We start from the raw sequence: 21,712 nt of genomic DNA on the forward strand, positions 1-21,712 counted from the left end.
CAACTCCTTAGTCTACAATAAGAGAAACGATACTATCGTTATCATTTAAGCGTCATAACTATTATGTATCGACCACAACCTATTTTACGTTGAAACGGACAGCACCTCCCCTATATATATGACTTCACACCATTCCAAACAATCACCAAATAGCCCAAACAATCACCAAATAGCCCAAACAACATCAATAATAAACATATTGAGCCTCCCAAAACAGTCCACGCACAACCTTACTACATCATACATACGACGACCACCGTAGTCGTGTCAAACGACCCGGAAATGTTACGAATCACAATCATCCCACAACCCTACATATATATGGTGTTCCTCCACAACCTTCCACCTCCAAAACTCCATAAAATAGTAGTAAAACACGCAGCCCAATAGCAACACAAAACAGTCCACAAAACAGTCCGCTACAAGTGAATAACTCGAACTCACGGCTTCCGATCACCGTCCCGTGAGTTCTTACATGTATAGAACGAATTACCATGAATTCACAGCAGAGAAAAATGTATGAAAGATGGCAGTAAATTACCTTACTTGTTGGATAACTCATCCATTCCCTTGGTTCTTCAAACTCTAGGTTTTACCTTCAAATAGAACTTGAAAGAGAGGGAAAATCGATTAGGGTTTGTGTGGGATTTTTGGGGAGGAGTTGCAGCGGTTAACTTTGGTTTTGAGGGTCTATAATATGGATGAAATAACTGAGTTCATACCCCCTTAAAAGTCCTCTCTTGGCCGACTTAGGTCTTTTAATTTTGTCCTATCATTTTGGCAAGTAGGTGATGCACCTACTTGTCATCTACCAATCTGCGCAGGCTTGCAAAAATATGAATATCTCTATACTCCAAGATCGTATTGACAAATGATTTAATGCGTTGGAAACTAGACTCGTAGATATTTAATTTGGTGGGTAGATCACCCCGTAATTCCTTGTAAATTAGGAGAAAAGCTTAGAAACATTTAACCTAATGATTAAGTAAAATTATGAACCTAAGTTGCGACAACGTTTGTCAACTTTTGTTTCATAACTCGTTTGACTTCAAGACTTATGATACGGATATTATATGATTCAAACACCTTAATACATGACCTTGAGTGTATTAAGATCCTCTAGGTTTACTTGAAAATACGAGTTACCACATCCTTGATTCGTTTAACTTCTAATACTTGTTAATCACCCTTATACCCCCTTGTATCACTTAAGACCAATAGGATTAACTTCTTATCATCTCAAAGGTAATTCATTCTTGAATTTATGTTAACTAATATATGGCATGAACTAACGCGTGTGGATATGGGTTGTAACACCCTTCCCCCCCATAGGAACATTCGTCCTCGAATGTAAGGGTTCATGGGGAGTTTAAATCATCGTGGGTTCCGGTCAAGTTTCTCCCATAAATAGAGGACAAACTTGCAAGCGGTTAACTCAACGTATGGCCTTACAAGAGTATGCAAAGCATTATGGACATGTACATTATCTGCATATCGCCATTTTGTATTAAGGAAGAGTATTCTCAAGTTATTGCTTACCTCATAGAGCCATTTCACCTTCCAATGTATCATGTGTTCCACCAGCATCCTTGTTATCTTCATTCTGGAATAGGTACGGGTATTTAGACTTCATCTCCTCTTCTGCTTCCCATGTTATTTCTTCCATATTCTTGTTCCTCCACAATACTTTGATGGAAGCTACATCTTTTGTTCTCAGCTTGCGGACTTGTTGGTCTAATATAGCCACTGGAACTTCTTCATATGATAGGTCCTCTGTAACTTGTACATCTTTGATAGGGACGACTCGAGAAGGGTCTCCAATACATTTCCTTAACATAGATACATGGAATACCGGGTGGACAAATTCCAATTCGGATGGCAATTCTAACTCATAAGCAACCTGTCCAATCCGTCGAAGAATTTTATATGGCCCGATATACCTTGGACTCAGCTTACCTTTCTTCCCAAAACGCATAATACCCTTCATTGGTGAGATCCTCAGGAAAACCCAATCACCAACCTCAAACTCCAGATCACGACGTCGGACATCGGAATAAGATTTTTGCCTACTTTGTGCCGTCCTCAATCGCTCCTGTATCACTTTCACATTCTCAATAGCTTGGTGAATCAAATCTGGCCCATATAATTCTATTTCACCGACTTCGAACCATCCAACTGGTGATCTGCATCTTCTCTCGTATAGTGCCTCGTATGGCGCCATTTTAATACTGGAATGGTAGCTATTATTGTAGGAGAGTTCTATGAGTGGAAGATGGTCATCCCAATTCCCCTTAAAATCTAGAAAACATGCTCGTAGCATATCTTCCAGTGTCTGAATGGTACGTTCAGCCTGTCCGTCAGTCTGCGGATGAAATACAGTGTTGAGATTCACTTGTGTGCCTAAACCCTTCTGAAAAGACCTCCAAAAGTTAGCTGTAAATTGAGCTCCTCGGTCTGATATAATAGATACCGGCACACCATGAAGCCTAACAATCTCCTTGATATACAACTTCGCATAATCTTCAGCCGTGTAAGTTGTCTTAACTGGCAGAAAATGGGCACATTTTGTAAGTCGATCAATTATCACCCAGATGGAGTCAAACTTATGATAAGAGCGAGGTAATCCAATAATGAAGTCCATATTAATCACCTCCCATTTCCAGGTCGGAATCTCTATATTCTGAAGCAATCCACCGGGTTTCTGATGTTCTATCTTTACTTGTTGACAATTGGGACACTGGGCTACAAATTCTGCAATAGACTTCTTCATGTTATCCCACCAATACTGCTCCTTGACATCATGATACATCTTTGTCGAGCCGGGATGGATGGAATATCGGGATTGATGAATCTCATTCATAATCTTCTCTCGCAACCCTGCCACATTAGGCACACATAATCGGCCCTGGTATCTTAGTGCCCCATCTCTTCCGATCTTAAAAGCCATACTTTTACACTGTTGAATGCTCTCTCTTAATCGTACTAAGATAGGATCTTCATATTGTCGTGCTTTTACCTCGACTACCAAAGATGATTCTGATGTATTCTGTACAGTAACACCTCCGTCATCAGAGTCTAACAATCTGATTCTCATATTGGCTAGGTGATGAAGCTCTTTAGTCAACCCCCATCTACCTGCCTCAATATGTACTAAGCTTCCCATTGATTTACGGCTGAGAGCGTCTGCCGCAACATTGGCTTTACCGGGATGATACAATATCTCGACGTCGTAGTCTTTCAATAATTCAAGCCACCTACGCTGCCGCAAATTCAACTCTTTCTACTTGAAGATGTATTGTAAACTCTTGTGATCTGTGTAGATGTCAACATGGATGCAGTATAAGTAGTGCCACCATATCTTCAAAGCATATATTACTGCATCCAATTCCAAATCATGGGTTGGATAATTCTTTTCATGCTTCTTCAATTGTCTTGATGCATAAGAAATCATCTTCCCACGCTGCATCAATATGCACCCCAAACCTATACCCGAGGCATCACAATATACCACATAACCTTCTGTTCCTTCAGGAAGAGTAAGCACTGGTACAGATGTCAATCGATTCTTCAGCTCCTGAAAACTACGTTCACAAGTGTCAGACCACTGGAACTTGGTAGCTTTCTGTGTTAACTTAGTCAATGGTGATGATATATAGGAAAACCCTTCTACAAACCGCCTATAATATCATGCTAGCCCTAGGAGCTGTGGACTTCTGATGGTGTTGTAGGTCTCGACCAATTCTTTACTGCATCGATCTTCTGAGTGTCGACACTAATACCCTCGTCAGATATCACATGGCCAAGGAACGCTACTGAGTTCAGCCAAAATTCACATTTTGAGAGCTTAGCATATAACTTACAATCTTGAAGCATCTGTAATACTATCCGTAAGTGGCCCGCATGTTCCGCCTCCGAACGAGAATATACTAGAATGTCATCATTGAATACAATCACAAACTCATCAAGATAGGGCCTAAATATAGTATTCATGAGATCCATAAAAGCTGCTGGGGCATTTGTTAGCCCGAACGACATCACCAAGAACTCAAAGTGCCCGTATCTTGTCCGGAAGACCGTCTTTGGAATATCCTTCTCCTTAACCCTCACCTGATGATACCCTGAACATAAATCAATCTTGGAGAAATACTTGGCACCCTGGAGTTGGTCAAACAGGTCATCAATTCTTAGAAGTGGATACTTGTTCTTTATAGTAGACTTATTCAACTGTCGATAGTCGATACACATCCGTAACGACCCGTCTTTCTTCCGCACGAATAGGACTGGCGCACCCCAAGGTGAGGTGCTAGGCCTAATGAAGCCCTTATCCAGCAAGTCCTTCAACTGCACCTTCAATTCTCGCAACTCTGCCGGGGCCACTCTGTATGGAGGGATAGAGATCGGTTGAGTGTCAGGCAACACATCAATGTTAAACTCAATCTCCCTTTCAGGAGGAAGGCCTGAGAGTTTGTCTGGGAAAACTTCTGGAAATTTGTTGACCACGGGGATTGATTGTAGAGTAGGCGGCTTCGCCTCCGCATCCCTAACGTGAACGAGATGATAAATGTAACCTTTTGAGATCATTTTCCTTGCCTTAAGATAGGAAATAAACCTACCTTTCGGTGTAGCAATGTTCCCTTTCCATTCAATGACGGGTTCACCCGGAAATTGGAACCTAACCATCTTCGTACGACAGTCAACATTTGCATAGCATGAGGCCAACCAGTCCATTCCCATTATCACATCAAAATCAACCATTTCTAACTCAAATAAATTTGCCGAGGTTTGACGACTACAAATCATCACAGTGCAACCTCTATATACCCTTCTAGCAATCACAGAATCTCCTATCGGAGTAGATACCGCAAGGGGTTTACTTATCAATTCAGGTTCAATGCCAAACTTATTAGCCACAAAGGGTGTAACATATGATAATGTAGATCCTGGATCAATCAGCGCATATACATCATAAGAAAACACAGATATAATACCTGTAACAACATCTGGAGACGACTCGAGATCCTATCAACCTACTAGAGCATAGGTTCGATTTTGAGCACCACTCGAACTCGGCACTGCACCTCTACCCCTACCACGACCTGTCGACTGCTGAAAACCCCGTGCTGGAGGTCGAACTGATGAGGAAGAACCAGACACAGATCCAGTCGGCTGAGCCATACCATCACCTCCTCTATTAGGACAATCCCGCATCATATGGCCAGGCTGCCCGCACGAATAGCATGCATCAGAACCTCGACGACACAGTCCAAAGTGGGCCTTGCCGCACTGATCACAATGTGGTGTTGGGGGTCTCATCTGACTAGTATCCCTGTGATGTTGCGAGCCAGATGCCCGCGAACTCTGACCTGGACCAGAATAGGATCGATCATATCGAGGCCTCTGAAACTGTGGAGGAGCACTAGCTACAGGTGGCGCCGAACTCCTCGAAAACTGTGGCCTGATGCGGCCTCTGAAGTCATCAGAATACCCTGCAAATCTCGCCCTCTTATGCTGGCCCCTATCCTGCTCCCTAACTGCCCTCTGCTGGCGCTTACGATCCTCTAGGGTCTGGGCATAAGCTTGAATACGGGAAATATCCATGCCCTCCACCAAGGAGGCTGTCGTACACTCATTTATCAGATGTGGTCCCAACCCATTCACGAACATATGCACCCTATCACTCATCTCGGCCACCATATGGGGAGCATACCTTGCCAAAGAATCAAACTGCATACTGTACTCTCGCACACTCATATTACCTTGTCTAAGGTTCAAGAACTTATCAGCTCTAGCTCGTCGTATCTCAACTGGCAAGTAGTGATGAAGAAAGGCCTCAGAAAATTCCTTCCAAACAGATGGAGGAGCGTTTGGACCCCTGGATCTCTCCCAACTATCATACCAGAGAACCGCTAAATCCTGTAGCCGATAAGAAGCCAACTCTACTGCCTCTGTATCACTAACATGCATAACTCGAAGTGTAAGATGAACCTGGTCAATAAAAGTCTGCGGTTCCTCCTTGGGGTCTGATCCGGTAAACACTGGAGGGTCTAAATTAATAAAATCACGAACTCTCGTACTAATTGGTTTCTCAACAGCACCTGTATTCTGCCTCTAAGCCTGAGCAGCTACCAAGCTAGTCAATAACTGCAAAGCACCCCGCATATCCAGGTCTGTAGTGCTAGACGGAGGAACTGGAGGTGTTGGGTGCCTCCTAATATTCTCTGGAGGAGACGGGGTAGATGAGGTATGAGACGACATCTCACTCTGAGCCTCACTTTGGCCTGCTCTAGCTTGGGGCACCTGACTGGTACCCTTTCCCGCAGTTGTATCAAGCCATCTACTAATTGTTTGCTTCCTAGTCGAAGGCATCACTGAAAGAAAATAAGATGAATATTAGAGACAAACACTTACGACTCAACTCTACGCACGATCTAGATTCAGGAAGAAGGTAACAACCCTAGATGTCATGTAGCCTCCTGATTATAAATGTGGTGCGCTACACATCCATAATCAAGACTCTACTAGACACGGCTCATAGACAACCCCTAGCCCAAACTGGAGGGCCATGACTAGCACCCGACCACACTTGCCGAGCACCAACGTACATTTCATCTAACCTTCATTATTATCTTTTAGGGCTGACGAGATCAATATAAATGGTAGACCTGGATCATGGACAACCAACAATAAAATATGACGGCATGAACATACATAGCAGGGGATGACCAGACAATCAAGAAACTACATATAAGGTATGAGCTACCACGCTACCATAAAAGACTATATAACAAAAACCAGCCGACAAGGCATACCAAACTATACATGAGTCGACACTTGTCTATGAGCCTCTAAATGAACATGTGCTGCAACATAGCAGGAACAGGGCCCCGACATACCCATAATGTCTATAACAAAAATGCATACCAAGACCAAGGCAAGTCCGGAGAAGGGATCTCGCCAATCACTGCTGAACTGGACAACCTACTGTGGTGGGGGAGCTGCACCTGCCTGTCTATCAGGACCTGCAGCACGACATGCAGCGTCCACAAATAAAAGGACGTCAGTACGAATAAAGTACTGAGTATGTAAGGCAAGGAACCATAAATACGATCAGTAATGTAAGCAAGGATAGAGAATATACAACCTGTAACATCTTAGTACCTCTGAGGGCTACTTACATGAAATGCATGATACATATGTATAAATACATAAACCTTTAAAGCATTCGCCTCTGTGGGCATCATCATCATCATATCGTACCCGGCCATAATAGGCTCGGTAGAATCGTACCCGGCCACGTGGAGCTCGGTAAAACCCAACTGATCAGTGGTTGCACAATAGGTGCCGTACCCGGCCAACTATAGCGTGGCTCGGTAGAGTAAAATAGATACATATATATAATGCATGCTCGACTCATGGAATCACATTCTAAACCTTTTGGAGTGACGTAAGGTCGGTATCCTCTGTACACGTTATTAGGACTAACTCTTCACTATGAACCTTATAAGAATCAGGAAGTACCAACAACATTGATAACATAAGAATAAGAGAAGCAACATTAACATCAATCGTTCCATAAGAGGGAAAGCAATGTAAGTACTGCTAGCTTCTAAGAGTAGAGTATCTTTGGAAGCTCGTTCATTACATTATGTACAATCGGAGTCGTGCAAAAGAAGAAAAGGGATAGCCTCACATACCTTGTATATACTTCCCCAATCACAAGCTATGCAATTGTCACAACTCCTTAGTCTACAATAAGAGAAACGATACTATCGTTATCATTTAAGCGTCATAACTATTATGTATCGACCACAACCTATTTTATGTTGAAACGGACAACATCTCCCCTATATATATGACTTCACACCATTCCAAACAATCACCAAACAGCCCAAACAACATCAATAATAAACATATTGAGCCTCCCAAAACAGTCCACGCACAACCTTATTACATCATACATACGACGACCACCGTAGTCGTATCAAACGACCCGGAAATATTACGAATCACTATCAGCCCACAACCCTACATATATATGGTGTTCCTCCACACCCTTCCACCTCCAAAACTCCACAAAATAGTAGTAAAACACGCAGCCCAATAGCAACACAAAACAGTCCACAAAACAGTCCGCTACAAGTGAATAACTCAAACTCACGGCTTCCGATCACCGTCCCGTGAGTTCTTACATGTATAGAACGAATTACCATGAATTCACAGCAGAGAAAAATGTATGAAAGATGGCATTAACTTACCTTACTTGTTGGATAACTCAGCCCTTCCCTTGGTACTTCAAACTCTAGGTTTTACCTTCAAATAGAACTTGAAAGAGAGGGAAAATCGATTGGGGTTTGTGTGAGATTTTTGGGGAGGAGTTGCAGGGGTTAACTTTGGTTTTGAGGGTTTGGAATATGGATGAAATAACTGAGTTCATAACCCCTTAAAATTTTGGCAAGTAGGTGATGCACCTACTTGTCATCTACCAATCTGTGCAGGCTTGGAAAAATATGAATATCTCTATACTCCGAGATTGTATTGACAAATGGTTTAATGAGTTGGAAACTAGACTCATAGATCGTTAATTTGGTGGGTAGATCACCCCATAATTCCTTGTGAATTAGGAGAAAAGCTTAGAAACATTTAACCTAATGTTTAAGTAAAATTATGAACCATAAGTTGCGACAACGTTTGTCGACTTTTGTTTCATAACTCGTTTGACTTCAAGACTTATGATATGGATATTATATGATTCAAACACCTTAATACATGACCTTTAGTGTATTAAGATCCTCTAGGTTTACCTGAAAATACGAGTTACCACATCCTTGATTCGTTTAACTTCTAATACTTGTTAATCACCCTTATACACCCTTGTATCACTTAAGACCAATAGGATTAACTTCTTATCATCTCAAAGGTAATTCCTTCTTGAATTTATGTTAACTAATATATGGCATGAACTAATGCGTGTGGATATGGTTTGTAACAAATAATGTCCATTCCCCAGGTGACGAACGGCCATGGAGAGCTTGTTGCATTGAGCTCGTTTGGAGGTAACTTTATCATGTCTGCATGAATCTAACAACGATGGAATTTCCGGACATACTGGATGCAGTCTGTTTCCATAGTTATCCAAAAGTAACCAGCCTGGAGTATCTTCATTGCTAAGACAAAACCGTTCATATGTTGACCGCAGGTCCTAGCATGAATTTCCTCTAGTAGCTTGGATGCTTCCTTTGCGTCAACACATCTTGATAGTCCCAAATCAGGAGTCATCCTATATAGGATTCCTCTGCTATGAAAGAAGTTGTTGGACAATCTCTGAAGTGTTCGTTTCTAAGTAGGATTTGCAAGCTCTGGGTACTATCCTTTTGCTAAATATTCCTTGATATCATGAAACCAAGGCTTTCCATCTGCTTCCTCTTAAACATGGGCAGAGTAAGCTGGCTGATTATGGATTTTCACTAGAATTGGATCAATGAAATTCTTGTTTGGGTGCTGTATCATAGATGAAAGGGTGGCTAATGTATCGGCGAACTCATTCTGGACTCTGGGAATACGCTGGAATTCTATCTTTGTGAACCTCTTTCTCAATTCCTGTACGTGATGTAGATACGGGAGTTTCTTAGAGTTCTTAGTTGCCCATTCTTCTCGTACCTAATGTATAAGTAAGTTTGAATCTCCAATTACTAGCAACTCTTGAACGTTCATGTCAATGGCCATTTTGAGTCCTAAGATGTAGGCTTCATACTCGGCCATATTGTTGGTGTAGGGGAACATGAGTTTGGCAGACACCAGATAATGCTGACTGGTTTATGATACTAGGACTTCTCCTATGCCAACTCCTTTGAAGTTTGCCGCTCCATCAAAGAACATTCTACAATCGTCATAGGATTCCACAATGTATTCTCCTATGAATGATACCTCTTCATCAAGAAAATACATTTTCAAGGGTTCGTATCCTCCATCCATGGGGCTTTCAGCAAGGTGGTCTGCCAGTGCTTGTCCTTTGACTACTTTTTGAGTTACGTAAACAATGTCGAACTCACTCAACAGGATTTGCCACTTGGCTAGCTTGTTGGTGGGCATGGGCTTCTGAAAGATGTACTTCAATGGATCCATTCTCGATATGAGATATCTAGTATAGACACAGAAGTAATGTCTTAGCTTCTGAGATACCCAAGTCAAAGCACACTAGGTGAGTTCTAATAGAGAATATCGGGCCTCGTACGGGGTGAAGTTCTTATTGAGATAATAAATTGCTTGCTACTTCCTCTATATTTTGTCGTGCTGCCCTAGAACGGAACCAAAAGCTCCATCCAACACTACAAGGTAGAGTAGTAAGGGTCTACCTAGCTCGGGCAGGACTTAGACTGGTGGTGTTGACAGGTACTCCTTGATTCTGTCGAAGGACTTTTGGCAATCGTCAGACCATTTGGTAGTGGCGTCCTTCTTCTATATCTTAAAGATTGGCTCACAAATAACTATAAACTGTGCTATGAACCGGCTAATATAGTTAAGTCTTCCCAGGAAACTCATCACATCCTTCTTGTTCTTTGGCAGTGGTAGTTCTTGAATGGACTTGACTTTTGATGGATCCAGTTCTATTCCTCGGCGGCTCACAATAAACCCAAGTAATTTCCCAGCAGGAACCCCAAATACACATTTTGCGGGGTTTAGTTTCAGGTTGTATCTCTGCAGTCTATTGAAGAACTTCCTCAGATCTTCCATGTGATTAGTGGCCTTTTTGGATTTGATGATAACATCATCCACATATACCTCTATCTCCTTGTATATTATATCATGAAATATGGTAGTCATGGCCCTCATAAAGGTGGCCTCTACATTCTTCAGGCCGAATGGCATCATCTTGTAACAGTACACTCCCTACGGCGTAATGAATGCCATTTTCTCAGCATCTTCCTCATCCATCTAGATCTGATGATAACTACCAAAACAATCTACAAATGACTGTAACTCATGCTTGGCGCAATTGTCAATCAGGATGTGTATATTTGGCAAAGGGAAGTCGTCTTTCGGACTGGCCCGGTTGAGATTTCGGTAGTCGATACAAACTCTGACCTTCCCATCCTTCTTTTGTACCGGCACAATGCTGGCTAACTATGTCAGATATTCTACTACCCTGAGAACCTTTGCTTTGATCTACTTGTTGACTTCTTCCTTGATTTTCAAACTCAAATCAAGCTTGAACTTTCTGAGCTTTTGCTTTACCGGTGGACATATTGGATCAGTTGGTAGTTTGTGAGCAATAGTAGACGTACTTAAACCAGTCATGTCATCATATGACCAGGCGAATATGTTCTCACACTCCTTTAGAAATTCTGTGTATTCTTTCTTCTTTGATGGTGATAGGTGAATGCTGATCCGTGTCTCCTTGACGTTTTCTGCATCTCCCAGGTTGACAATCTTGGTCTCGTCCAGGTTGGACCTAGTTCTATTCTCAAAGTTCTCAACTTCTTTGATAATCTCATCAGGTATGTCATCTTCCTCATAATCGATATCTGTTTGTTGCGTTGTCTCGTTGCATATCATAGTCATTGGTTCATTAAGATAAGTAATAGTAATGCTGTATAGGTAATGTAAGGAGAGAAAATGATAGCAATAAATATTAATTCATAAGAAAAAATCAAAATACTTTTGATAAGTTGAACAATTGTTTTGAACATCGAAGATCTTATTGCGGGAATTGAAAATGCAAAAAGAAAATCATTTAGTAAATAAAAATAGTGAATGATGCTTGTTTTAGCCTTGCTACCCCGAGGATCGTCGGGCTCTGGTTATCCTGATGGTCCAATTATTGAGATGTTTCCCTCTACTCACAGCCTGTATGGAAGGGCCTTCCTCCCCCTCCTCCTCGGGAGTAACACAACAGTCCATATCACTGTCTTCTAGGAACAAGTTCTTCACTGCTGCAAGTGCTTCTTCTTCATATGACCCATAAATAATGTCGGCCTATTCGAAAGTCTGTTCCAGATGCAGCATTGGCTGCTCTAATGGATAGTAAGGACCGCGCCATGGTGGTGACCAGTTATTGAATTCTTCCCATGTGTAATCATATCCCAAACCGAAGGTAGTGCCATATTTCTTGAGTTTTATGGGTTTAGAGATTCCTTGGAGGTTCTTGCCGAGCCCTTTGCTAGGTTCGTACCCACTTCAACTTAGTATACTCTCAATTTTGCCATCCCACCATTTGTCTTTGTCGATAGCATTGAACCATTCAATGTGGTGGTAAGTTTCTCCACCCACCTTCCTTCTTCCTTCGATCGTCGGAATGGACTGACAACTGTATATAGGGTTGCTACCGTCATAGTAAATGATCACTTCCTGGTTATTCTATTCGAACATTACTGCCTGATGTAGTGTTGATGCTACAACCTCAGCAGCATGAATCCATGGCCGTCCTAGCAGCAAGTTATAAGATACTGGTACATCTATCACCTGTAAATCGACTTCGAACTAGGTTGGTCCCATCTGCAGGCATAGACTAATCTCACCAATAGTGGACCTCTAAGAACCATCAAAGGCTTTCACATTCATTGCTCTGTCATTTATCTCATGCAGCCCTTTACCCAACTTCTTGAGTGTCACCAGTGGACAAATGTAAAGACTGGAACCTCTATCGATCAGAATTCTGCTGATGAAATAATCTTCGCATTGCACGGTGACGTGCAGTGCTTTGTTGTGCCCCAACCGTTCAGGAGGCAGCTCGTCCTCATGAAAGGTGATCTTATGGCTCTCCAGCACTTGTCCTACCATGTTAGCCATTGCCTCGCCAGTGATGTTACTTGGTACATATGTTTCACTTAGCACATTTGATAGAGCATTCTTGTGCGCCTCAAAATTTTGCAGCAAAGAGAGAATGGATATTTTTGTTGGCGTCTTGTTTAACTGGTCGATGAACGAATATTACTTGGCCTATATCTTCCTCCAAAGGTCGTCCGGACCTGTCTCAATGAGGAGCGGCCAATTGGAGGCCTGCTTACTTGATTCAGCTAGGTGTTTAGGGGTATAGACTCTACTAGTTCTTGTCATACCCTGTGCAGCGACAGTTTCTTCAAACCTGACCTTGGCTTTCCTTCTTGCCTCGGCTATATAGTCCAGGGTACGACATTTCTATGGAATGGTGTCATGATTGGCATTGCCACTGGGATCGGCATGGCTATCCTCACCCCGAATGGTACATGTGCCTTAGGTGGCAAGACTGCAACCTCAAATGGTGCGGGTGCATTTGTCGGAGACGCGAATTTAACTTCAATTACTGCTGGTGTCTTTGCGGATGATGTTGCTTCAAACTCAAGTGGTACAACCCTATTCATCTCAACATCCTCAAATGATTGAATCTGGACTATGATTGGATTTAGAGTAATTGTTGGTTTCTTTGGGTCATTACCTTGTGCAATCAACCTGATTGACCCCTCGGGATCCCACTAATCTTCTATTTCATTCATTTGGATACCTCTTCCTTTATGGTCTGGCAGAGGATTGTTGCAGATGTTTAAAGCGAGTGTTTTTGCCATAATAATCTTGTTATCAATCAAAGACGGTATCTTGTCTTTCAAGGAATGACACTCATCGATAGTGTGCCATTTCATGCCGGAGTGGTATGCACAGGATGTGTTTGGGTTAACCTACTAGGAAGGATTCTCAAGGGTTGCATCATGGATGGGGGTGACATAACCAGCAGCTTTGAGTCTCTCATACGCTGGTCGATGGGTTGAGTGATGGTTTTATAATGTTTTAGAAGTGTACGATCAAAATTAGGTCAAGGTCTAGCGAAATACTAGCATGCAGGAGGTGATTGATAATAGGATGGTTGAGCATTATAGGTTTAGTAGACATGAGCGGGTTGGGAGTATTTGGGTGAAGCAGGTTGATATGTAGTGGGTGGAGGTGATTGATAAATTGGTGGCGGAGCTTGGTATGAGGGTGAGGGTGCTTGGTAATTTGTGGTTGGCTGGTATGTGAGTGGAGGTGTTGGGTAAGTTTTGTATTTGAGGGGAGATTTGGTCCTCTGTGCAACCATCACGGCCCCTACGTCCCTTTTCTTGGACACATCACCGGACTGTAAAGCCTTATTTGTAACTTGCAAGGCCTCGAAGTTTGTAACCATACCGCTTTTGATACCTTCTTCAATTCTTTAACCCAATTTGATAATGTCGGAGAACTTGTGGTTCTCAATCATCATCAACCGCTCATAGTATTTCGGGCCGTGGGCCCGGACAAAGAACTTGTTCATTTGCAATATTTAAACACATAATGCAGGAATGTAAAGCGTGTCCTAATTTGTAAACCTCTTTGTGCCTGAGGTAGGCCTAGCGACAAATTGATTTGGAGAACTTAGAATGCTAAATGCCTCATTTTATTGATAAATATAGGCGAATCTCAAAACGACACTAAATAAGCAAGAAATAAAAGTCACTAATGGCCATTGGCCTTATTACATTCATAAAGTGAAAAAGTAAATTCCTATTTATTTGGTCCTAGAAGGACCTTCCTCAGGTTGAATGCTCTCGTTGATCAGATCCTCCAGTTCGCGTAGGTTCACCAGTAAAAATGCCTTTGCCAGGTGTTCTCCTTCGTTTCCTCAGCGTTCTGGCAGTCGGTGACTCTCTTCCTCACTTTTCCTTCCAATTCCAGCAGACTGTATTCCAGATATTCCAACTTTTTGCTTGCTTTGGTGGCCCTCTCTTTCCACTCATTTATTTGATCATTTGATGAAAGACTCCTCCACCAGTCTAGCAAGAGTGGGGGCGTGCTAATCATACCAAAACTGGGGACCTCGTGCCTCACTTTCTGCAAAACAAAAGGGTTAGACCCTACCCCCACCAGACTCGACTATTTATCATCAACAATTAGCATAAATCATTTAGTTCGCCAAATAAATGCACAGAACGTGATGATGTCCGCTTGGGTTTAGGGAAACCCAATGAACTTTTGGACAAGGCTATCTTAAAGGATCATTACGTGGACAACATAACTGATCCGACTAGGTTTGACCATGATGCATGCACAATTTTAAACAGAGTAAGGTTTCTATGGGGCTTTAGACTGGTACCCTTGAGTGGACAGCTCAAGGGAGAAGCCCCGGAACTGTCGACTGCACCACTGATCGACTAGTTTTACCGCAAATATGCCTTTCCAAAGTTAGGGGTAATGATATAGGAAGGGCGCGACAACTCATCAAGCGTTGCTATAGTATTTGTTTGGCACGAGTGGGGTATGTTGTTGAGCATGATTATGCAATAATTAAAAGCACGTTAACATGTATTTGCACGTTATTAAAGCAAAAAATACAGCAGTTTTATAATTTAAAGCAACAGTAAAGGAAGGAAACAAGAAAGATATGTCAGTTTCGCTTTTGGAAAAGAAATTAAACGCTTTTAAAGAAATTAAACAAGTAATTACACATAAGGGAGGGGGTAAAAATTCATAAGAACAATCTAAAATGGTAAAAGCCTAAAAATCCCCAGAAGAGTCGCAATGCTGTCGTGCCCCCTTTTTCCCTGTGCGGAGAGGAATCCGGATTTCGACATTCATGGGGTTTGATAACCAAAGATAGGTTAAGGGCTTGAAATTATCCTAAGGGGAAGTTATTAGGCACCCCTCAGGATCCACCAGTGTAGTTCCCGGCCAGACAATTTTTTTTTGAATTTGTGCAATTAGTAAATAAACAAGTAAGGCTCAAGTAATAGGGGATTTAATTTTAAATACACAAGTGTTTGAAAACAATTATTGAAGGGTGAAATTTTGAAAAGAGTTATAATCTAAGGCACGCTTATGAATATAAAAGGGGGGTGTCCTAGGTTTGTTTGTAATATGGATCACATCAATGCAATACCCAGTATAACACTCCTTAGAAGAGGGGATACATGTGGTATTAGCGCACTGGTTATCATATCCATATCTAGCCTTTCCCGCCCCGTGAAGGTAATTAAAGCGAGGGTTGGTCTCGACTCTTATTGCATGTTGTTACCCGTCCCTTCCTATCAGTCCCGGAGGAATTTAAGACTCCTATCTGATAAAGAGGTTCTAGGCAAACCCTCAGGCTTAAAGGCAAAATACTAAGGCAACATACAAAACAAGTAGAACTGCATTTAAGGGGGGGGGGGAGGACACAGAAAACAAGCAGAAGGCTCAGTTATACCTCCACAAATAATGCACACAGACAACATGACTTATACATAGTTAAGGTCTAAATTTAAAATCTTAAAGCAGGGTGTTTAAGTGGTAACATCTGAACCAGATTCAATACATGACTCAGAAAAGAAGTCCGAATCAGGTTTGCCTACTGATTTTAACAGTTGATAATTAAACAAAGGCAATTCCAGTTTTATTTAAGTTACCTAAGGCTTGCCTTGGCATAAAGCATGATGCATAAATTATTTAGAATTTTTAAGACAGTTTGGAGCTTATTTTTATTACCTAAAACATGTTGTTCTAGTTGCAGAGGTTGTTGCCAATTTTATTCAGAAAACACAATGTGAAAATTGTTACTCTACTATCTTTTTCCATGAATCAGTAATTAACTAGGCGTTTTAAACAAAATGCAAGCAGGATCCTAGAACATGGTATCTACATGCAAATTGCAAGGTTTGTTGAAAACAGAATCCCTAAGGCATGATTTCTAAGTGTACACAAGAGTTGCAGAATTTTTGAAATAACAGCTTTTTATACCAATGTTGTTATTGCCCTAGGAGCAGGATTTCTAAATGATAGACGTAAAGCATGGACTAATGAATGAAATGCTGAAGCAAGAAAACATAAGTCCTAAGAACATGATTTTCTAATGCACGTATGAACCCTAAACATGGTTTCTATTGCACAGTTAGGAATATATAAACCTAATAAACATTCTTTCTACCTTTTAACAACTATAGCATGCATATTTTCCATCCCTTTTTACTAGCCACCCCAATACTTGTTTACAAATTTATTACTGGTCGTGTGATAGAATCACATAAGAAAGTGCAGAAATAAGAGGTTACAACCATAAGAAGCCTGATTCTGACTTCCTCTCTGAGTTATGTAATAAACCACCTCAAATGCCAATATTATTCCCAAGCCTTTCTCCTATCTGGGTATGTCAGAGTTTCCTAAGGACCTCAAGGGATCCCGAGAAGTGCTCACACCCAGATTGCATAACCAAAATAGAGTGAATGCAGTATGGAAAGGGACAACTCTTATGTGTCCAGGATTAGAGGCAGCTCAAAGGTCCCAAAGCAGGGCTCACACAAGAGGAGCAGAACCTAATGATCTAAGAGTACATGTAAGAGTGCTTGATATAGGCTCAAAGGAGTGGAGTTGGAAAATAGTTTTGGAAACAACATGTTTGAAGTGAGTTTGTAAAACAGCAGAAGAATTGCCTAATAAAAGAAAAGGAAAGGGGTAGGAGCAACAACACACGTACAGAACAAGTTCAGAGAGGAGTACATGCTTCAGTAGTTACAAACAGGGGAGTAGGGGTTGGGGACATAGAGGACCCAAAACAGAAACACATAAGTAATCATGAATCAAGCACATTAGAAGACATGCTAGTTGAGGGACATAAGCAGGAACAAGTAGACATGCTAATTTCATTCGGAAAAAAAGAGTGCAGAATTTTAAGCATGCTGAGTAAAGATGTAAAGAAAAGGTACAACAGCACGAGCCATTAAGTCTATGCAGAAAAGATACTGATTAAGAACAAGGGAACACAGAAGTTTGAGTTTCAGAATTTTAAACTAGGGATGTACCAGTTGATGAAGCAAAGTGCAGGAAAAGAAAAGCAAAGCAATCAGAATTCCACAGTCTAGCCTTGGCTTTCAGCTGACTAGACAAGGCAGTAGCACAAGTAGTAGAGATAGAAAGAGAGTTTGAATGTGCAAGTGTTTGTTTTTGAACTCAGTTGTTTGTGTGTTTAGAGAAAAGAGGGTAGGGTATTTATAGTTTTAAAACGAGTAAAAAATAAGGTAACAAGTAAGGGTTTAACACAAATATGGAAATAATCACAATCAGAATCCCATTAATACAAGTACTTCCCTTTAATCAAGGAATTACTACTTAATGGATACCAACATGGATAATTAAGGAAATAAATCAGTTTTGAGAAAGATTGATTCTTACCATATAAGGGGATAATAAAGGTACAGAGTAAATAATTGAGTCTAAGAACAAAATATACTTAATTTTGGGAAAGGATTCAGCATGGGTAAAACATCACAGGAAAAGAAGGGAATCAATCAAAACAAAACGAGTAAAACTAGGGGTTTATAATAAAACCTTGCAATCAAACCATAACTTAAGAAAATCAAGATCAATCAGGAAGGGGTCATGATTCTTTACTTCAACATATAAATAGAAAGGAATGAACATGCGTATCAGACATGCAGGCTCAAACATATTGACAAAAAGAAGCAAACTAGATGAACGTAAACATACAGAATTGACATGAATAGGCTAAGGACTATTCAAAGCATGGTAATCAACAAGTTCAAGCAGTCATAGCTCACACATAGAACCAAAGTGAAGAAACCAGTCTAACACATAACAACAGTTAAAGGAGATCAGACCAACACACATAAATAAGTAAAGGAAGTCTTTAAAAACTCACAGTAACAAGTGAGAAAAGTTTTAGGAAATTAGAGTTTAACAAAACGGTAAGAACTCAGAATCAGTCAAGACAAAAAAGGAAAGGATTTAACCATGAAGAACTCAATCGAAACAGTCATATATACAAAAAAACAATTTCAGAACCCCGGGTAAAACCAAAGATTCTTAGGGTTTTAACACGATGAACTAGGTAGAAGAAAAACATAAACAAATTATTTAAACATAGTAAAATCATAAAACAACACTAAAAATCAGAGAAGAGATCTTTTAAAAGATGTTAAGAAAACCCTAATCGCTGTAGACGAAGAGTCACTTTGAAAAATCGGAAAACCTTTAAGGAAAATATTTAAGAGGTTCATAACATACACAGATCTAAGACAGATCTGAAAGAAAATCGGAAAGCCTTTAAAGTTAGGGTTTCAAAAAACCCAAAAAAATGAGAAAAACTTCAAAAAGTTATCGATCTAGCCGGAAAAGCCCTGGATCTGGCTCGAATGGCCATGGATGACTGGGAAAAGACCATAGATAGAAGTTGAGCAAAGACTGGACTACATCTCTTTGAGATATTTCCATGAAATAACGAAAACAGGCAACCAGGAGACATAAGAGACCGGTACACATCTCAAACAGCCATGGGAGTCCATGGATTGGGTGAGAATCGAAGGGGATTAGGGTTAGTTTGGGTGGCGGCGGCTAGGGTTTGAGTGGGGTTGCATAGAGAATTGGAGAGGAAGGGGATTGAAGGGCGGCGGGTTGTCGGAAATGAATTAGGTTAAGAGGGTCGTTTGAGTTTATTTTAGGCAGGTGGAATGGGGACCGTTGATCTGAATGATCAACTGTCCAAATTGAGTGGGGTTGGTGGGGATCCGGTTTGGGATTGGGTTAGGGTCAGGATTAAATCAAAATTGGGCTGGGGAATTGGGGTCCGATTTGGGTTATAATTGAAATACGAAAGGGGTTGTTATTTAAATAGCTAGTTTGCCCTTTTAATTTATAAAAATAGTAAATAGTTTATGAAAAATAAATTAAAGTACTAAAATTATTTATAACACATAATTAGCAATTTAAAAATACAGGATCCAATTTTATGCATCTAAAACATAATTAAACTTTAAAATGGCTAATATTGCAATTATGTGCAATTTAGCTTAAAAAATAATAAATAAAATTATAAAATATATATAAAAATTAATTTAGCCATATATTTGCATAAATATAGAAATATAATAGAATAATTATCAAAACAATAATTTTGGAAATAATTATTGTGAATTTTATGGATAAAAGACGGAAAATAAATCAATTTAAACCTTTAAAAATTATGGAAAAATAATAAAACACTTGGACATGCTTATATATGCATATATATGCTATTTTGAAGGTATTTTGCATATTGAAAATATATAGGGAAAAATTGGATATCAACAACAGTTACCACCGTTTGGGCAGTTATGTATCATTATTTACCACTGGTTGGGCAGTTATGTATTATTATTTACCATCGGTTGGGCAGTCATGCATATTCATTTATACCCGAGCAACGGCCAGTCGGGAAGTCATGCATTTACCACCGAGCTACGATCGGTTAGGCAGTTACATATTTACCACCGAGATACGGTCGGTCGGGCAGTCATGCATTTACCACCGCGCTACGGCCGATCGGGCAATTACCACTGATCAGTTGGGTAGTCATGCATCATACGATATGGATAATAGTCTCAAAACGAAGCATGGTATATATATGTGTATAAAGAGCATGCACATACGGTGGCATTTCAGAGATTTAGTTTGATTCTTATATGTCTTTAATTAATGTTGACTTATTGTTATGTTTCAGTTCTGCCTTACATACTCAGTACATTATTCGTATTGACGTACTTTTGTTGGGGATGATGCATTCATGCCTGCAGGTATAGATAATCAGTTTGATAAGCCCTCATAGTAGACGAGATTGGTATTCTGTGAAGGATCGGTAAGACTCCACCTCATTCAGAGTGCAACCGAGTCTATAAGTTATCATGTTAGAGTTTTGCTGCAGACTTATGGGTAAGCCGGTACCCAGTCCCATTTGATGTCAAGTAATATTAGAGGCTTTGTAGACTGTGGTTTATTTTGTACAAAATGGCAAAGGCCTTGACAACCCATATTTATTCATGCTTTAAGAACAACGGTTCATTGATACAACGTTTGTCCACTTATAGTTATACATTATGAGTTGTGGTCATGTTGGCCCATGATAGTTACAGAAGAAAAAAAAATGAGTTACAGAGTGGTTTGCTCGGGCTAGTACGGCACGGGTGCCAACCACTCCTCCCTAGGTTGGGGCGTGATAGAATAATTAACAAATGCAAGAAATCAATTTAAAAGCTTTAAATTTTTTAGAAATTACTTATGTGACCCCTGTAAGTTAGATAATTGTGCCAAATATATGATTTCCTGTATAAAATATGAGGAAAAATTGGGTATCAATATTTTGGAATCGATTTTTCAAACCAATAATATATTTGAGCTCCTACGATCATGGGTAGGCGAGATCTATCCTTCGACTCAGGTTTTGATCGGGCGGGCTCGGGATTAACTTTTGTTGACTTTCTGGAAATTATGCAAAGATCTCAACTTTAATAATTGAAATTGATTTCTCTTGCATTGTTTGATATTATTAAGTAATTTTTGGCTAGATTTGAGCTGTGCGGAGGTGAATTTTAAAAGAAAAATATTTTTAGAGTATTGATTAAGGATATTTGGGGTAAGTATCTCGCCTATATTTGTGTGAGTAAATTATTCCTTATTATCTGGTCTAAATTGCATTATTTATGCTATGTGAAAGACATGTATATGAGGTAACAAGTGTGTACAGGGGCATATGTGTGATTTATGACCGGATTAAATTTTAAGCTATTAATATGCCTTGAATTTGGATTGTTTGCTATATGAAACATGCTTTGTTGTTTAATAATCCACGTACACTTATGTTATTGTTATGATTCTTGTGCATATTGTTGTTGAGACGTGGGCTATATCTTTGTATAACCTTGGGGTATTGCTATTTTTGTGATATTGTAGCACATGAGAATATCTTATGTGAGTTGATTGTTATTGTGTG

The sequence above is a fragment of the Nicotiana sylvestris genome, chromosome 12, assembly GCF_000393655.2.
Source record: "Nicotiana sylvestris chromosome 12, ASM39365v2, whole genome shotgun sequence".
Taxonomy (NCBI): Eukaryota; Viridiplantae; Streptophyta; class Magnoliopsida; order Solanales; family Solanaceae; genus Nicotiana; species Nicotiana sylvestris.